General features: G+C 45.2%; 1 protein-coding gene across 1 annotated transcript in view; it reads right to left on the bottom strand.

Annotated features, from left to right (window-relative positions):
- Rab7a (RAB7A, member RAS oncogene family) overlaps window positions 1-16,807 on the bottom strand; it is a 42,318-nt gene extending 25,511 nt beyond the window's left edge. Inside the window, exon 1 of the mRNA XM_085840362.1 lies at window positions 16,626-16,807. The gene's annotated coding sequence lies outside the window, so the exon portion shown is untranslated. The remainder of the gene's footprint in view (window positions 1-16,625) is intronic.
- Between the last annotated feature and the right edge of the window lie 236 nt (window positions 16,808-17,043).

Genomic DNA, 17,043 nt, shown 5'->3' with positions numbered 1-17,043 from the left:
ACATTCAGCTGGATCTCAAACCCAAAGAGGCCTGGACAGCAGGTGGTAGTCACCCGTGGCCAGGCATGAAGAAGGGAATGCTTATACACTATGGTGACTAGTTAGTAACAATAGACTGGATACTGGAAAACTACAGAGTACATTTGAAAGTGTTCTCACCACAGAAAAACAGGAGTACACTAAATAGCTGGATGTGGCTATTCCACAATGTATTTGTATTAAAACAAACAAACAAAAAACCAAACATGTATACCATAAGCTTAAAAAAACTAAGGTAGCTGGGCGTGGTGGTGCATGCCTTTAATCCCAGCACTTGGGAGGCAGAGGCAGGTGGATTTTTTAGTTCAAGGCCAGCCTGGTCTACAAAGTGAGTTCCAGGACAGCCAAGGCTACACAGAGAAACCCTGTCTTGAAAAACCAAAAAAAAAAAAAAAAAAAAAACCCAACTAAGGTGTTTCACGTAGTTGCATTTCTCATACAAACTAATTCTTGTTCACTTCCTCAACAGCATCTCAAAGGGAAGTAAAAGCAGCCAGGTAAATAGTAATCTATACTCACACTTGGAAGTTTAAAGTTCCAAAATCAGAGCTGAGTGTGGTGGTACACATCCTCTAGGCAGGTGGAATCAGAAGGATCAAGAGTTCAAAGCCAGCCTCAGCTACAGAGCAAATCTGAAGACAATCTGGGATAGATGAGCGAGCCTGTCTCAAAAAAAGACAAAAAAGCTCAAAAAAATATAAATGTACCAAATGATGCAGAGCCTACCATCAACCATCAAGCTTGTAAAAACCTGCCTCCTCTCCCATAACCCAGAGGTTTCGAAGTGAGGAGTTGAGGATGTGGGTTCAATTCCCAGTACCCACATGGTGGCTCACAAACATCTGTAACTCCAATTCCAGGGGATCCAATTCCAGTCTCTACAGGCACCAGTCATACATGTGATGCATATACATTGCAGGCATGTAAAAATAAAAATAAAATGGGCAATGGTGGTACACACCTTTCCCCCCCCCAAATATTTATTTATTCATTATATGTAAGTACACAGTAGCTGTCTTCAGACACTCCAGAAGAGGGCATTAGATCTCATTACAGATGGTTGTGAGCCACCATGTGGTTACTAGGATTTGAACTCAGGACCTTAGGAAGAGCAGTCATTGTTCTTAACTCCTGAGCCATCTTTCCAGCCCAGTGGTGCACACCTTTAATCACTTTAAGCCAGCACATGGGAGGCCAGGAGAATCACTGTGAGTTCAAGTCTAGCCAGATCTACAGAGGAAGTTCAAGGACAGTCAAGGCTATAAGAGAGACCCTGTCTTGAATAACCAAAATAAACAAACAACAAAACACTACACAGAGTACGACTATTTGTCAGAAGGCCTGAAGGTCACATGATATGGCTAACACCCTCAGCAGAGGTTTGAAGCAGAAAAAAATTCCAAGGATGTCAGTTTTAAATATCAAAGTGGGAATGTAGCTACTACCTGTGAGGCTCTGAGTCTGACCCCAGTACTTAAACACACACATCTCCAAACCCTAAAGCACATTAGCAAGTTATACCTAAAGTATAACATAGGACTTAGGTTTACAAGGATGTCCAGATGGCCTCTGGTAGAAGAAACTCACCAAGGGCTGAAATTTGTTATTCTGTGTAAGCAGAGGCTAAGCAATTTGGCCTTCCTGGCCTAACACAGATTTTCTAAATCTATAGAAGATGTATGATCCCATGGAACTATAAACAAACAGATCTATGGTATGTCACCTTTAAAGTAGTGCTTCCTGGTTGGCAAGCACAGCAGCTCCTTCCTAAAGCCCAGGGTAGCACTCCACAGGCTCTAGGGACCACTTGTGTGTCTACCATGTTTCAGTTAGTACTGGTACCCGTCCTTGATTTTGTTGAAACAGGCATCCCTAGATAGCCCAGGCTGACCTTGAATTTCCAACAACGCACCTGTCCTGCTTCTACCTCCCAGGGCTGAGGGTGACAGGTGTGTGCCGCAGACCAGTGCCGTTTCTCTCTGAATAGTTACAAATTAAGAAAACTGCAACAGACCTTTCTTTCTCTTTTCTTAGTAAGTTGCTGGCTCTCAAAGATTTAACTTGGGGGCTGGAGAATGGTTTAACACACTTGTTCTTGCAGAGAACCTGGGTTTGACTCCCAGCACACACGGTAGCTTACAACCATCTGTAATTCCAATTCCAGGATGTCCTGTTCTGGCCTTTGCAGAAGTAGGCACCCTCATAGAATATATACATACACTGAGGGATGTATGTTGGGATAAGTCACCCCACACACATTGTATCAATTGGCTATGAAGGTATGTCTCTGTATTCTCAATTGTTAATTGCTGTGCCAGTAATTCCTCACCTCCCAAAAAAGAAAGGCAAGCTGCCCTGGGGGAGGAATCTCTCCCACTATGCTAATAGCTTTTTTGTAGAAGAAAGAGGTGTGGCGTTTGAGCAGTAAAGTGCTGGGCAAAGCTGGAGCCAAAAGAGAAAGAGATCAGGAGCAGAGTAGGGAGGGAGAGCAGAGGGAGCCATGCAGAACGAGATGGTGAAGAAGAACTAAAGTTAGATTAGATGGGCTAGCTGAGAGACTGCCCAGGAAACAGGCCCACAGCTTTCTACTACACACGTCTCCACTTCCTTATTAAACCCCAAGCAGGACCCCCAAAGTCCCAAAACTGAGGAAAAACATTCACACCATAACACAAATAAACTAATAACTTTAAAAATCACTTGCATTATCTGTACAAAAACCAAGGCAGCAGCAACAGCAGAAGCATGGCATAGCGGCACATGCCTGGGAGGTGAGAAAGCCTTCCCACCAGCAGGATAGAAAGGCCTACTACACAAACAAAACCAACCCAGTCCCACCCTGCAAACAATAAAAAACAACACCATTTCAACTTGGATTTTTTTCCGAGAAGAAACCTGAGAAATGAGCTTTCTTAAATTCAGGGTTTTTTTTTTTTTTAAGATTTTATTTATATGAGTACACTGCAGCTGTCTTCAGACACACTAGAAGAGGCTGTCAGACCCCATTACAGATGGTTGTGAGGCACCATGTGGTTTCTGGGATTTGAACTCAGGACCTTTGGAAGAGCAGTCAGTGCTCTTAGCTGCTGAGCCATCTCTCCAGCCCAAATTCAGTTTTTCTTAAACAACTGTCACTGGCTCTTCACTCTTTCACTTGAGCAGAAAGAATGATGCAAAGGTCAGGTAGGCAGATGGGGATGCAAAGTCCCTCGTCGCAGGCAGCACAGCTGGCCAATGTGAGACAACATTGTGCACAGCCTCTTAACCTACTTTATGACTGGCTTCTTTCCTCCTCTTCCCCACTGTGCACTCTCCTGGTGTCCAGTGGGAAAGGTCATGAAAGTCAATGCAGGAGCCCTTCTGTGTACTGGTGACTAGAATTCAGTTTAAACTAGTCTTATCTCAGGGCTAGAGAGATAGCTCGGGGGTTAAAAGCTCTGATTGCTTTTCCAGGAGTCCTGAGTTCAATTCCCAGCAAGCACATGATGGCTCACAACCCATCTGTAATGGGATCTGATTTCCGGTTCTGGGTGGGTTCTGGGTGTGTAAACCTCTTTGAGAGGTTTTTTTTTTTTTTTTTTTTTAGACTAAAATCAAAAGCTGAAGAGCTGGAGAGCTGACTCAGCAGTTAAGAGCATTTTCTACTCTGTCACAGGACCCCACTTCACAAGAAACAAAATAGAAACCCACCCAACATCAGAATGTTGTCACCAGCTACACTGGAGTGTAGGGAACTCTTCATCTTAGACAAGCACTATACTAGATGACCATAGTTGCAGTTTAAGAATTACAGCTGGGCACTGGTGACACATACCTTTAATCCCAGCACTTGGTGGGCGGGGACGGAGGTGGAGGTGGAGGCGGAGGCAGAGGCAGACGATTTGTGAGTTTGAGGCCAGCCTGGTCTACAGAATGAATTCCAGGACAGCCAGGGCTACACAGAGAAACCCTGTCTCGAAAATAATAATAATTAATACTAATATGATAATAATTATTATTATGGAGGATAACAGACCACAGGACCTTACAGTAGGAAAAGACATGAAAGACATGCACAGAGCATATTTTCGGCCTCTATCTGACTTCCTCAAGTGTCCCACTCAAATGCTTCCCACATAAGCACCCTCAGAGACACAGCCAGAACAATTTTGAGGTAAGGACGTGGGCAACCAAGGTCTAATCAAGTCAACAAGTGTGGTCACACCTAGAGAGACATGAAACCTAATCAAGCATCCATTTGTGGTTTCAAGTAAGATGGGCTGCTGTGACACTCAAGAGCTTTTCTCTTTTTTGCGTGGTGTGATTGGAAAGGTGGGACTTGAGGATGGTGCGAGGGGGCTGCAGAGAGAGAGAGAAGAAGGAAGGATACAGAGAAGAGATGGACCATGAGCACATGGCCAGGACCAGCAAGTAACAAGGGACATTATGGCCAGAAAATAAGTCAGAATAGCTCCAAACCTGCTCCATCTAGGCTTATGGCTTGTAAATAAAATACCTAGATTGTGTCTTTTTTACAGGTTAGATAGAACAATTAATTCCATTTATAACTGGTACCCAACGTAGGGTGCCAAAATGTTGTGGTAAATATTATTTGGGGGTTTCTCCTCAACTTGAGCATTTAGTTCCCAAATAAGAGACACATAACCTATATAATAAGCTTTAAGGCACTAGAGCTGAGCAGATATCAACCCTCTATGCTATTTTGTCTACTTCTCTGTCAGTAACCCCAAGATATCCACTTGCCATGTTCTACCTGGCGCTAGCACTCATGTAAATACCAGCGACACATGATGGCCTGTCAGTAATTCCAGCAGGCAGGAACAGAGGTAAGAGACCCTGGAGCAAGTTGGCAACCTAGACTAGCTGAACCAGCACAAGCTCTGAGACCCAACCTCTCAATATGTACAATGAACAGTAACAGAAGACAGTATGAGCTCTTCCCAGAACCGCATGTATGCATGAGCCACCCATACACACACACACACAAACACACACATCCCATATACATACACACAAACCAAAAATGTGCCTTCAACAACATAAAATAAGCAAGAAGATTAAAAATGGCCAATTTTACATCACATACATTGTTACCACAATAAAAATTCAATTTAAAAATGTCAACTATGAAGCCAGGCGTGGTGGCACACACCTTTAATCCCAGCACTCAGGAGGCAGAGGCAGGTAGATTTCTGAGTTTGAGGCCAGCCTGGTCTACAAAGTGAGTTCCAGGACAGCCAGGGCTACACAGAGAAAGAAACCCTGTCTCGGAAAAAAAAAAAAAAAAAAAAAAAGTCAAGAATATGTTTGTTACTATGCTCTTGCTATTATCAACAGGCACTAAACTTAGGAGGAAAAAAGATTATAAACCAAAATCTAAACTTGTGCCAATGCCATGCTGCTGTGATTGGAGCAGCTTTATTTGGGGAAGTTTCACTGTGTTTAAGGAAGTAGGGCCTGGTCTGGACTCGTCATCTGCCTGCCTCAGCCTCCAGAGAGCTGGGATTTCAGGTGTGATTTTCTGTTATGCCTGGCTTGCTCTGATGTAAAATTTGAAATCATGAACTATGACTCCACCACAACCTAGTTCTGAGCAGTCAAGACAATTTGGACATTCAGAAATCCATGAGATAGAAGATAAATTTTGGGTTGGTTATAATTTTGCTTGCTTTTCGAAACAGAATCTTACTATGCTGTAACACCAGGCTGGCCTTAAACTCTTGATCCTTCTGCCTTTGCTAGCTAAATTAGCTCAAGTTACAGGTGTATGCTGCAATACCCAGAAAAGGTAGATAATTAAAACTGGGAGTGTTCTTTCAGGCTGTGGTAGCACTTACCTTTAATCCCAGCACTCAGAAGGCAGAGGCAGGCAGATCTGAGTTCAAGGCCATCCTGGTCTACAGACTGAGTTCCAGGACAGCCAGGACTATACAGAGAACCCGTCTTGATAAACAAAAGCAAAAAAATTAGGGATATTGAAGTGGAAACGTAAGGAGTCTTTGGAAAGTCAGTCCGATGTTGTTTTGCTAGGGCAAACACGTGAAGGAACACTTTGTTAAAGTGGACACAGGTGTGAAAGGCTAAGGCAGACTCTTGAAAAAAACGTTTCCCTGAAGCAGACACAGGAGAGGATGTTCTGCTAAAGCAAGCACGTGAAAGGACACGTGATGAAGGATTTTTGAAGACAGACTTGTAGCGCTAGCTGTCCTAGAACTCTCTATGTAGTTCAGGCTGGCCTCAAATTCAGAGATCTGCCTGAGTCTGCCTCCTCAGTGTTGGATTTAAAGACACTCATCACTATGACAGGCTAGTGCTTTGGCTACTGTTTGCTGCCTTTTCACTGAACAGGGAAGACCTACCTTAAATGAGAGCAACTTGGGCTGGAGTCAGGGTCTGAAAGACAGGAGATAAGCTCACCACCAGTACGCATCAGAGAGGTAAGTAGTCACCACTTTATGCTCCTACTGCCATGTTTTTCCACTATGATAGGCTGTCCATTTTCTTTTTTTTTTTAAGATTTATTTATTATTATATCTTAAGTACACTGTAGCTGACTTCAGACACACCAGAAGAGGGCATCAGATCCCATTACAAATGGTTGTGAGCCACCATGTGGTTGCTGGGAATTGAACTCAGGACCTTCGGAAGAGCAGTCAGTGCTCTTAACCGCTGAGCCATCTCTCCAGCCCCGGTTGTCCATTTTCAAACTGCAAACCAAAACAACCACTTCTTCCTTTAATGGATTCTTCTCAGACAGTTATCACGGCCTCTTCAATGTCTGAAGCTCAGAGGCTAACAGCACTTGCTGCTCTTGCAGAGGGAGGGCAGGGGTTTGGTTCCCAGTACCCACACGGTGGCTCGTGACCATTTTCTGGTGATCCAATGCCCTCTTCAGACCTCCTCAAAGCACCAGGCATACACATGCTACACATAACACACACATACCAAGCACTTATATACATTGAAGAAATCTTTTAAAACAATGTATTTGTGTGTGTGTGTGTGTGTGAGAGAGAGAGAGAGAGAGAGAGAAAGAATGTGTGTTGCACCACACTGCAGAATCCAGACTAGCTAGCCCCCAAGCTTCTGCTTTCTGCTTCTCTTTTTCCCCTAGGAGTGACAGGATTAAGATGCACACTGCTGCATCTGGTCTTCTATGTAGGTCCTACAGATTTTCTTGGGTCATGACACTTGTGGTGGTTTAAAGAAAATGGCCCCCACAGGCTTGTACCAGGGAGTGGAAGTCCTTGACAGGGTTAAAAAGCTTAGATAATGAAGTGCGTCGCTGAGTGTGGACTTTGCAGTTTCAAAAGCCCAGGCCAGACCCAGGTGTCTCTGTCAGCCTGTGGATCAGCATGTAGCTCAACGACCTCTCCAGCACCATGTCTACCATGCTCCTGCCATGAGGATAATGGACTAGGCCTCTGAAACCATAAGCCAGCCCCAGTTAAACACTTTCTCTTGTAAGAGTTGTCATGTCTCTTCACAGTAGCACAGTAACTAAGTGACTGAGACATTGTATGGCTGCCACTTTTGGTCGTTTAGTCATCTCTCTGGCACTTCACTCTCTCTCATCAGTATTTTGTGACTTTGTTTCGTCTAACCTGGTTAGTTATTTTCCATGCTTTTACAAATGAAATGATTTTATTAACTTCCTTTTGAGATGATTAATGTATAGAACTGTGACTTTAGCATTCAGGAGGCAGAGGAAGGCGGGTATCTGTGAGTTCAAGACCAGCCTAGTCTACACAAGGAGCCAAGGACAGCCAGAGTTCTGTTAGAGAAACCTGGTGTCAAAATACACGCATACAAATGCCTCAAACAAACCAAGACTTCAAGACTTTTAGGCAATTCTGCCTGTATCCACTGATACCCTGTACTGTATCCACCTTGAAATTTTACTTCTGAATAAATCCCTTGTATTTTGTGGGAGTGGAGAATTCTTTCTGTACAACTAGATCTGTAAATAAAACCATTGCTCAGGCATTACAGCACAAGCCTTGGGAGGCAGATGCAGGAGGATTTATGTGAGTTTGGGGCCAGCCTGGTCTACAAAGTGAGTTCTAGAATATCCAGGACTACACAGAGACCCTGTGTCACAAAAGAATAACAACAAAATTACTGTTTGTTCACAAAGGTGGAGGTGAAGTTGTGGCTCAATGGTAGATGGTTGTCTACCCTGCACAGAGCCACGGGTTCAGCAACCCCAAACTACAAAATAATACAAAAAGCCACTAGTAATATACGAAAGTCACTGAAATCTTAACTTTGAGTATGGCATGTAATATCTTTATACTATTTTCTTTTGCTGATGGCACTTCCTTATTAATTTTTAATTTATGTACTTAAGTTATTTGGTCCCTCCACAGGCCTTTCTATAGCACAGTGCTCAGCATCATGCATCCTGAGGCTGCCTGCGTGCTGACTATACTTTCACTTCCCCTGAATCCCAAGGATAGAACTCAGTGTTCTCTACAGCAGCAAGAAGAAACAGAAAAGCCAACTCACTGCTCAGTTTCTGACCAGCACTGTTAGAACAAGTGACATTACTAATTAACTATACATGCCATCTGCCCATCACACACACACACACACATTCATTCTAACTACACACACTAACCATACGAAAGGGGAGTCTTTCTAATCAGGCCTGCTTTAAAACCCTACTTGGCTTTAAAAAACCTTGCGCAGAAGGGTCTATCCTTCAGGGATAACCAGCAGATAGATCCTCTACAACTTCAGACCACATCATGAGTTCACAGACTTGCAAGCCACAAAGATATCCATTTGGCAGGAACAGCCGAGTAAGTGCAGAGACAGACTTCATATGACACGGACAAATGTTAGCTCAGCCTCCAGAAGACAATGAAAAGCGGGAAGACCTGGCCGACCCAGGAACTTCAGAAGGCAATCATTTTCTTCGACTTAGACGGCTAAAGGTTCCTTGAAAGGAAAAACTGGCCCAATGGTCTAGTCTGTAAAACCTACTTGTCTCTTGATCTGCCAAAATAAGAGGTGGCTCAGCAACTACGGGTACTGACCACTCTTCCAAAGAATAAGCACCACATGGTGGCTCACGGCCATCTGTAACTCCAATCTCAGTGAGTCAGATACCTTCTTCAGGCCCCCTTGAGGAATCAGGCTCAGGAGTGCTGCCTGACATACAGGCAAGATATCCAAACATATAAAATAAAAAATTTTTCAATTAATAAAACAAAAAATCCACCATTAACAACTCTCCACAGGAGTGATGAACCCAGTTCAAAGACAACAATTAACAAACAGTAATTCATCTAGATTATGAAGTAACTGTTCCTGTGAACTTTTTGTTGTTATTGATCGGTGCCAGTGCATGCTCCCAGGTGTTTGTGTGTGAGGTGTGTAAGCCAGAGGCTGACACTAGGTGTCTCACCTATTGCTCTCCAACTTGGATCTTGAAACAGTCTCTCACTGAAGCCACAGCTCACCATTTCAGCTACAGCTGCTGGCCAGCAAGTCCCTAAGATCTACCTTTGCCTCCTACCTATGCTGGAGTCACGGAAGTGCCCCCCCCCCCCCCCCCCCCCGCTCTTTGTAGGTACTGATCCACTCAGGTCCTCCAGCTTGCACAGCAAGCATGTTACAGACTGGCACTTGCTTAAGAACCCAGGGCTCTGGGCGTGGTGGCGCAAGCCTTTAATCCCAGCACTCGGGAGGCAGAGGCAGGTGGATTTCTGAGTTCGAGGCCAGCCTGGTCTACAAAGTGAGCTCCAGGACAGCCAGAGCTATAAAAAGAAACCCTGTCTCGAAAAACCAAAAAAAAAAAAAAAAAAAAAAAAAAAGAACCCAGGGCTCTTAGGAGTCAAAACACATCTTCTACCACTCTACAGATGTAACCAGTGGACAACTACGCAGTACCCAATATCTGTATCACATACACTAACAGGGCAAGTACTTAGCTGCTTCACTTTTTGAGGACACCTTAGGAAAAGGTTCCTCTCTAAGTAACCAGCAGACTCTAGATGACTGAGGCTGCTGTCACACTGATTAATGGACTAGAGTAAGTGACCAGTATTTAAGCAACTTCAGTGGAGTTCTATGAAGGACAGAGAACTGCCTGGCTTACCCAAACACAACATAAAGCAGAAGGAAACTGCCCCAGAGACTGAGGAAAAGACATGAGCAAAGGGGGAGAAGTGGAAAAGGGTATATGTGGGGGAGAGGGGGACAGAGAGACGTGAATTCATGTAATAACAGTATCTCGAGAATGAGGACCAGACAAGACAATTAAGCACTAAACAACAGTCAGCTGGAGAAAGATTCTGGCCAAAACAAAACATCATACATGGGCCAAGGAAGGGCTACAAGCAGGGGAGGGGGAACACTAAAAGCTAAGTTACACTGCAGAATTACAGGTGCAGAATTTTAAATCTTTAAATGAGGCTGAGATGTGGGAAGAAGCAAAGTCATATAATACTTCAAACTAAGATCTGATTTTCGAAGTTCAAGATCATTCAGCCAAAAAGTTGGTAGTCTGATGCCACATATACCAACCTGAACAGCAATAAGAACAGCAAGAGCCCAGCTTCTAGCGTGTGCATGAGGAACTCCACCGCTTTAAGGACACGGTGTCAGATCATCAGACTCTGCTGTTCAAGCCCCCTCTGCTATTATGAGCTGTTGTCTCCACACAGGTGAAGCCCATGAGGGATGGGTCAAGATCAAAGATCAAGAAAGCAAAGAGAAAAGAGCACAGGGATGGCCACGAACCACACTGAGTCGTTCTGGTTTTCTCAGAAAGCTCAGAGCAGTCATCCCTGCATTACTTTTTTCCTTTCTGAGGAGCTAAGGGATCAAGTCCAGGCTCAGGCATGTGCTGAGCATCTCTCGGCCTCGACCTCTTACACAGCTAAGCAGCACTGTTAGTAATCTCAAACTCGGGCACACTGCTCTAGGAACTAACTCCGTCTTACCCACTCCAGGTCTCCCTGCACTGGTAAGGGAAAAGGAGGCCACAAAGGGTCAGCTTCTGTGAGCAGCAGCCCTGTCCATTAAAGTGAAAGAGACAGCTAAATTATGGCCCACCCTTGCCCATGCATTCCAAGCTGGGCCCCAAATCAGAATGGGACTTACTGATCTTTACAGGGGTTACAGGCTAGATGAGGTCATTAGGGTTGGCCCTTAGCATAGCTAAAAGGAGGTGGTCAGAACACACACAAACAAGGGTGCTGATATGAAAGACAGAGAAGAGGTTTCAAAAGCCCTTTCTGTCCATCCGCAGCTCAGGTGCATAGTCTCCAGAACTGTAAGGAATACACTGCTGCTGTTTAAACTACTGGTTCATGGAACACAGACAGACACTGACTAAACCCCGCCTTTCCACTTTTTATTCATTCATTTATATTTTGAAACAGAGCCGGGCATGGTGTTGCACACCTTTAATCCCAGCACTCGGGAGGCAAAGGCAGGCGGATTTCTGAATTCGAGGCCAGCCTGGTCTACAGAGTGAGTTCCAGGACAGCCAGGACTACACAGAGAAACCCTGCCTCGAAAAACCAAAAAAAGAAAAAAGAAAAGGAAACACAGGCTTTCCTTCATATGTTAGCTCCCCAGGCTGACCTTCAACTCCTAGGCTCAAGAGATGGTCCTGCACCAGGTGCAGAGTAACAAGACTTCAGATGCACACCACATCAATGAAATATTATGGTGTAATGAAAATGGAATTAAAACCACACATGACACAGGTTTCAGAGATACAGAGAATGACTGCACAGTGCATGATTCCATTCACACAAAGGAATCCAAACCAAGCAAGATTAGTCACCGTGTTAGAAATCAGCTGCAGCTGGCTTCACGTCCTGAGCGTGGGAGTGGGATGGGACCGGGGTTAGAGAAGATGTTCAATAAATAGCTTTACAAAGATGAAAAAAACCCTACACTTGAGTTAACAGCAGTAAGGAGATAATGGATTGAAAAAGGCACAAGGAGTGAAAATTTGTGAAAATTCTCTTATTTTTATATTTATTTCCATATAGATGTGTGCCTATTTAAAAAGTGGGGCCGGGAGTGGTGGCACACGCCTTTAATCCCAGCACTTGGGAGACAGAGGCAGGACAGCCAAACTAACCAGGACCATCTCAACAAGTAACACAGGCAACAACAAGTGCCCAAAAAATTGTATGTCCCGGGACCTGGAAGGACGGGAATGCTGGGTAGGAGGGCCTAGACAAGACAGTGATGCTCTTCCGCAGTCACTCAATGACAGACACGGGATGAAGAGCTGCTTTTCTTTTTCTTTTCTTTTCTTTTCTTTTCTTTTTTTCTTTTTTTTTTTTTTTTTTTTTTGGACAGGCTCTTTCTTTGTAGCTCTGGCTGCCTTGGAACTATGTTGACCAGGCCGGCCTCACTCACAGAGAGCCAACTGCTAAGACTAAGACTAAAGATGTGTGCCAACATATCCAACCTACATTTTAATTTAAAGGCAGGGTCTCAAAAGGTATATGCCACCACACCCTAGAAACAGTTCTATACTAGGGACTGCAAAAATGACCTATAGTTTCTTCAAGGTCCCAAAATCTGAAAGTACATGGAGAATTTTTGGCAGCTTTCAAAAGGAAATGCATGTGTATGCATGTGTGAGGGGCCACTATTTTTCATAAAATGCAGTTTCAAGTTTTTAAAGTCATAGTAACTTTGTTATTGTGTGGTCAATTCAAAACTAAATTGAAATAACTTTAAAAATCACACTGATACAAGAACAGAATAAATGGCATTAACTATTTTAATTTTATTGACATGTATTTATGACATTGTCATACTTATATGTGCAGTTCATGCACAGTAACTGTTATAGAGTTGGTTCCTGGTTCCTGAAGTAAAGTAAATTAACTCCCTGAAGAGGCTACTGTCACCTGACGCTGGGAAGCATCCAGAATCTCCTTCCTTCTGCCTGGCAGCACCATCAGCAAGGCTGATGAAGGAGCAGGCCAAGCTGTGCGATCCCTACAGACTGCTCAGGTCCTCAGGCTGCCTCAAATCTGCTCTGTGCCAACACAGGCAATCCTAGGAGACCAGGAAACGGATAACAGAATCAATCACATCTTCAAACCAGTGATGACATCACCAAAACAGACCTCTGGCTGGACTCCCACCCTGTGCATTAATTACTGCATCTTAAGCAGCTGAACAGGCGAATGCATCACCACTGGAATCAAATCCCAAGCTTTCTTCTTTCCTTAAGGGGACATTTTGCAAGTAGCTGTTCTAAATTTGGTGTTGGAATCAGTCTGCATTACTAAAATGGAAAGTGGTCAGGGAGAGTCCTCAAGGCGGCTCTGATGTAAACTATCATGTCACACTCACCTCTGGGTTACAGTCACTGCTCACAACCACTGCTTACAGCCAGGCTTTGGTTTTGTTTTATTTAAACTTTAAAACAAAGATGCAAATGATCTCTAGTCTTTAATGTTCTCTAAAAGGTGAACAATGTAAGGATAAATAACAAGCAAGAAAACATTCTGCAAAATGTCTGCAGCAACTGCGGACAGTGCAGTACCCAGACCACAGAGCAGAGCACAGACCAGCACAGGTAAGGGCCTTGGTCACAATGAGAAGAGCAACACCAAGAAAGAAGGACATAAAGATAAGGAAGTTTCCGAACTCTTCTAAAGAGGAGCTGCTGTTCAGCTCAGACTAGGAGGCCACCTCCTAGTTACCCAGGGAAACTCATCTATCTCAGCCCCATTTGCCAACTTGGATGGAACTTAGATGATTTATCATTGAAAAAAATTAAAGACTGATGCCAGACCCCGGGAAGGATAGATGCAGAAGATGACGACTGAACCTTTGAATCTGGGTTCACACCATATTTTCATAGAAAGTTACTGACAAATACACGTAAAAGTATTACTAGTGCAGACCTCTCTGAAGACAGAGTAACAGCACAGCCAATGCTCAAACTTCCTTGCCTCATTTGGTGGTGGAGCCAGAAACTGATTCACAACTCCTCTCATACAAGGACGGCGTTTACAGGGTTAGGATCTCTGAATATGAACCACAACTGACACCAAAAAAAGGCAACCAGAAAAGTCACCATGTGGTTGCCAGCAGTCACCTGGAAGACTTCACTAATAAAGCTATTTTTAGAGCGCATGCCAGTTCCACTCTCCTTCCTTTACTCCCGAGGTTCTACCTTCAGTGTAAAACCTGGGCCCCTGAATGGAGGGAACCAGAGAGCCATGGCAAGCAGAGGACACAGGGCTTCTCCAGCATGCATCACTAAATCTAGCAGAGCCAAGTAAGCTTTCTTGTCAGCTAAAAAGGAAAATCCATCCTCTGCTCCCACGTGACAGCGCACTGGACGAAGTGGCATCTAATTCCCCTCGAGGGAGGACAAAAATATCATACAACAAAAAGGGAATCACGTTTAGGGCTGGTGGTTACTCTTTAAAAGAGGTGATCGGTCATTCACCAGACTATGGCCCTCTCTCTCTTACAGGAGCAAACCTAATGCTGACAGAGATAGGGGCAGAAGTTGGCTCAGTTGTCAGACAAGTGTAAGGACCTGAGTACAGATCCCAGGACCCACATTTAAATCAAGAAAAAGAAAAGGAGAGGCAGGCAGATTTCTGAGTTCGAGGCTAGCCTGGTCTACAGAGTGAGTTCAAGGACAGCCAGGGCTATACAGAGAAACCATGTCTCAAAAAACCAAAAATAAAAAAGTAAAAAACCAAAAAAAAAAAAAAAAAAAGGAAAAAGAAAAAGGGTGGGTACAGAAGCATCTGTAACACCCGTGCATGTGTGTGCACGTGTGTGCATGCGTGCACTCACTGGCTAGCCTGCTAGCAGTGGATAGGCTCCAGGGTCAGGGAAGAGACCCTGTCTTCAAAAAATTAAAAATTAAAAAGGCGGGCAGTTAAGTAAGACACCCAATACCCACCTCAGGCCCACACAGATGCACATGTGCATGCATACACCACACACAAAAAGTTGGCAAATATTTCAAGTTGTTAGCCAGAACAATACACTATCTAATTCACCTGAGGGAATAAAATAAAATAAAAACTACTTTTTGAAGAAGCCTCCGATTCTTTCTACATCCAAGTCATTCCTTCCTAAATAGCTCCTGGCTCTGAGACTCATCATTTTACAATTCTCTGAGGACACAACCCAGCCATGCCTTCATCCCTGAGTCAGGACCCAGTAATGCCTGACACACATGTGGAAGAAAAACATCTCCTAAATGAAGGTGCCAACCACTTGTCTTCTCCAGCCTCTGCTCACACATGACAGTGCACTGGACGAAGTGGCATCTAATTCCCCTCGAGGGAGGACAAAAATATCATACAACAAAAAGGGAATCATGTTTAGTGATTCCTCTTCTAAACTCATTACATAGGTTTACCAGGCCGGGTAGCAAACTAAACAACTGACAACCGAGGGCACCAAACTAGCCTGGCCAGCTTCAGAAGTTATAATTCACTTTCCAGCTCTTACACTCAATTCTGATCCAATATTACCAAGATCGAAGAGAAACATGTCAACAAAAGATTTTATTAACTCAATCATGTGGGTATCAGTTGCTGAAGTCACAAGAAAGAGACAAGAGTTTATTCTTTGGGAAGCGAAAGACACAATATTTTCAATGGTGAAGAGTCAACAGGTTAGGTTGTTGTAGAAATTCTTGTAGAAAGGTGCACACAGTAGGCATGCCAGACCTGACTCACATTAAAGAGCTGGCTAGGAAACCTATTCAAATCCAATATATACCTTGCCAGAATTCAAAATCTTCTGGTTTGATGACACTACACTACCTTATATGCCTTGTAAGTCACAAGTGCAAATACAACACGGCTTTAAGGTAGGACTAAGAGGCTCTCAAATGACATCACTAGACAGGAGGTGGAAGGGGGTGCTGATGGACAGATAACTAACAGGTGGCAAGTTTTGGGGGCATCTAAAGTACAAGAGGCCAGAGGCCAGTAAGTGCTAAGTAGTCTAGCTGCCTGTTTCAACCTCTCACTCTGAAATTTATCAGAGGTGTGACCTTGGTCGAGTGCCTTAGCCTCTCTGTTCTTCGCTTTCTCTGTAAGTGGGCAGTGCCTCGGTGCTTCGGAGGGGCTGTTGGGAGAACAGGGCAATTTGTGCGGTCTTTCCACGCTGCCCAGCAGACGAGAAATCTCAAATCTTCACAACCTTACTCTCAACATCGGCACGATTATGAGCCAGGAGGACACCTGGCCATTTGAAAGGCACTCGGGAGGTCCTTCTTCCTGGAACTTCGGAAACGGGATTTACCCTGCAGGACCCTGAAAGCTCCTGTCTCCCAGTGCCAGCGGGCGGGCGGGGGCATGTGACGCGCCTGGCAGCACTGCCTCGGTGGCCGGCCGGCTGGTAGTTCTTCCCACCCAGAAGGTTGCCGGCGGGGACGCGCCCAGCCCGAGGATCCCCGTACCCGCCACCCACCGATCGCCCTGCGCCCTCCGACCTCCGCCCGCTGGGCGCCGCCCCGCCTGGCCCGGCCCAGCTCGGCGCTCGGCTCGCCGAGGACGCCAGGCCCGGAGGCCCAAGCGGCGGCGGGGGAAGGGCGGCCGGGGCCCGCTGCTCACCGCAGGGTCAACGGAGGAGGAGACACAACGCAGGCCGCAACAGAGACGTCCGATTCTGGCTCCAGCAGGCTCCTCGGAGCTGCCCGGCCCCAAACACCGTCGCCAACGCCGCCGCCTTGGGCTTTATGGTCAAAGCTCCGGCCTTGCTCCCACTTCCGCCACCGCCGCCGCCCCGAGCGGAAGTGTCTGTCACGAGACGTCCGACGCCAGGGTTGGAGGGAGGAGCCCCACCTCCACTCTGCGTCACGTTCCGGTCGCGTCAGGCCCTAGCCTGGCGTCTGGTGGCTTAAATATGGCCGTTTCTAGATGGGGGCTGCCATCTTTGAAGGCTGTGCAGAAGCTGGAGCGCACCATATTGGGCCAAGAACTGATAATGCAGTGGTCCCCCCACCCAACCCCGCTTCCATAAACAGAGCTA

The sequence above is a fragment of the Mus caroli genome, unplaced genomic scaffold, assembly GCF_978045245.1.
Source record: "Mus caroli unplaced genomic scaffold, Mus_caroli_1 scaffold_7, whole genome shotgun sequence".
Classification (NCBI taxonomy): Eukaryota; Metazoa; Chordata; class Mammalia; order Rodentia; family Muridae; genus Mus; species Mus caroli.
This window is presented reverse-complemented; position numbering and strand designations above follow the sequence as displayed.